The sequence below is a fragment of the Zootermopsis nevadensis genome, unplaced genomic scaffold (genome assembly GCF_977971745.1).
Source record: "Zootermopsis nevadensis isolate Lab colony 2312 unplaced genomic scaffold, Znev_1.0 Znev_ptg000021l, whole genome shotgun sequence".
Taxonomy (NCBI): domain Eukaryota; kingdom Metazoa; phylum Arthropoda; class Insecta; order Blattodea; family Termopsidae; genus Zootermopsis; species Zootermopsis nevadensis.
In genome coordinates, this window is record NW_028259153.1 from 3,407,126 (window position 1) to 3,410,142 (window position 3,017).

Genomic DNA, 3,017 nt, shown 5'->3' on the forward strand with positions numbered 1-3,017 from the left:
TTTAACGACCCTGATTCAAATAAATAGACTATCTTATTTTTTTATTTTGGATGGTGAGTGATATACTTAGGCTATTCAACTTATGTGTTAAACTCCAAGACTATACAGCATCGAGGTGAATAATTTGTTGAATATGTTAAGTTAAATTAGTGATGATATACATGGAGTTCACATTAGTTTATTTGATAACTTTGATTTTTGCTTTTGAAGAAACTAAGAAAATGTTGTTTAATTGTTTAATTTTAACCGTCTAATCACAATAAAATATTTTATTAAATATTAAAATATTATTACTACAATTAACATTTAATATTTAAAATATATTAAAATGATGCTCTTTCTATCGAAATGTTGGATTTACAATTAGAGCATCACCTTTTTCACGACATCTTTCGGTTTTCAATGAACCATCTTCAGGTGTATAATCGATAGTGAAAAAGGTGATGCTCTAATTGTAAATCGAACATTTCGATAGAAATAGCATAATTTTAATATATTTTAAATATTTTAAATATTAAATGTTAATTGTAGTAATAATATTTTAATATTTTAATATTTAATAAAATATTTTATTGTGATTAGACGGTCAAAATTAAACAATTATAATCATCACAATATGACGCTACATTATCATCTTAAGAAAATGTTGTAAAGAAACCTTAGTGATGAAGAATCCATAAGACGACCGGGAATATAATAATGTTCAGATGTTGCCTGGATAAGCCTATTCATAATCGGAGTTTGAAGATTCCTTATGACGTGTATTACGTTGTGATTAATTGTTCTTTTGGGTAGGTTTCTTTTGTTCGGCTTTTACCTTATGAAGAAAACATAATCCACGTAATTTAATAAAATTTAGACGATAGACAAAGTCTAAAAAAACACTGGCTTCAATTCAGAGGTGGAGTAAACCGAAAATCGTTTGTTCTCTTGAACTGGCAAGTCTTACTAAATATAGGGAATGACAAAACATTGAACAATTTTTGTCTGACCAGACAAATGAATAATAATGTAAATGTATTTAGTATTTTGTATTTACACACAGCATTTCGCGATCTATGCCTATAGAGTTCGAGGATTATTAGTCGACATTCATAAAATTATAACTTAATTTCTTTCTAACATAAAATTTCTAATATTTTAATCGAAGAACGAGAATGACAATTCCTTTAGTTTCAAAAACTAAATTATGGAGATGTTTTATTTTGTTAATATTGAGAAACACGTGACTGTTGCGTAGTAATAGGAGTAAAATCAAACTAAAATGCTTAATATCAGATTATTAGGTTATATTCTGGTTCTCACGGTAGGAAGTATGAAGATAGCCGTCTTCTGGATTACTGCACCGCGTAGACTTGTGGAAATTTACAAATTTTCAAATGTCCTTGCTGCCTCCATCGCTAATAAACTTCTACCAAATTACATGGCACGTTATCACAGCAGACAGAGATCTTCGAATTATTACGTGTTCTTCACGCATTTGGTTAAGCTAAGAATACCGATGATTCCGTCTGTATTTGTCGCTTTGAAGAAAACTATTCCACATGTCTCCAAATCTGTGACGATTCTACGTAGACAGAAGAAATTTATTGTTTAGAATTAGTACGACTTTCTTCCAGGGGAAAGACAATTTTAATTTGTTAGCAGTGAAACTGAAAATTATTTACATTGAGAAAAGCAGCTAGGTCTCATTACTGATACGAACTTTAAGTCTTTCGCAGATGCAATTTTGTTACAAAAACCCAACATTTCACCTAGCAATTTGTTCTCAAGATGCCAGAGCTATCTATAAGAAAGAACGGTGTTCGTTCTAAAAGAAACGGGAATGAGAACGCTACAACAAATATATAAAGTGAGTCTTGGAATCGTAAGTCATTGCCTCGAACGTGTGCAGAGTAAGAATTTCTGCGCCCCGAAATTCTGCAGTGTGCACTGAACACGAATCTCTCACCCTCTCTGTTTAACCTCAACCCCAGTATTCACTCACACTCGTTCCAATTTCGAAAATTGCCTCCGTCCTTTCATCTTGTATCCTACGAACCCTTTCCGCTCCTACCATCCAACAGCAAGCGAACGAACCATCCGAAGACACTGCACTGTGGTATAGCTGGCAGAAGGATGGTTCACACTGGGTGTGTGATCATTTACGTTCAAAGCGACAAGAACATTGTTCAGGTTAAAATCTTCATTCCTTCCTCTTCAATTTGTTGGGAAAACTCAATGACGAATACATCTCTTCTGTGAACGTACCCTGCCTGTAGGCCAGTGATTCTTACCCAGAAGTAAAATATAAAATAAGACAATTGTTAATATTACATTAAAATCTGTAATTAAATTAGTGTAATGTTAGTGGCAATTAGTATTGATGGTGGTGTACAACAAGGACGATGTAAATTGGTAAGGACTCCGTTTATAGAGTCTTATACAAACAGTAAATATCTATGTTTGTGTACGCGAGGTTTTATGTTACTCAATTCTTACACAAATTGAATTGAGTGCAGTGCACTTTGTTAAATATAATTTTTATTACGAAAAGTAATTATTAACGTGGTACCCCTAAACGTTGATAGATTCTTACAAGAGAACGAGACAGTAGAACTGTTAAAATAATATTAATTAAAACCCATTACGATTGGAACCGAGCCAAGTAAGATTTCTAAATATTGATGTAGTTATAATATAACTTTTAGTTCTCTATTCCATTTCTAGTGCGCAGCGGGCAATGCTGTAGGCAGTGGCGTCTTCATTAGTTAGAATGGTGGGAACTCACATCGACCGTTTGTGGACTTGCTAACGTAGATTCTGAATTGTTACTGTATTTAATTAATTAAAGTTATCAATTACGATAATTATTTAAATGAAATTTGTGCATAGTTTAACAGCCATTTAACACGTACCACACAGGCAGCGCTGCACTTAATTTAGTCCTATTACAAGATTTAACTACTTCCAAAAAGAAGCCCAATTCTTCCTCGAATATTATCTTGGATTGTTTTTCGTCATTTCAATTTTTTATT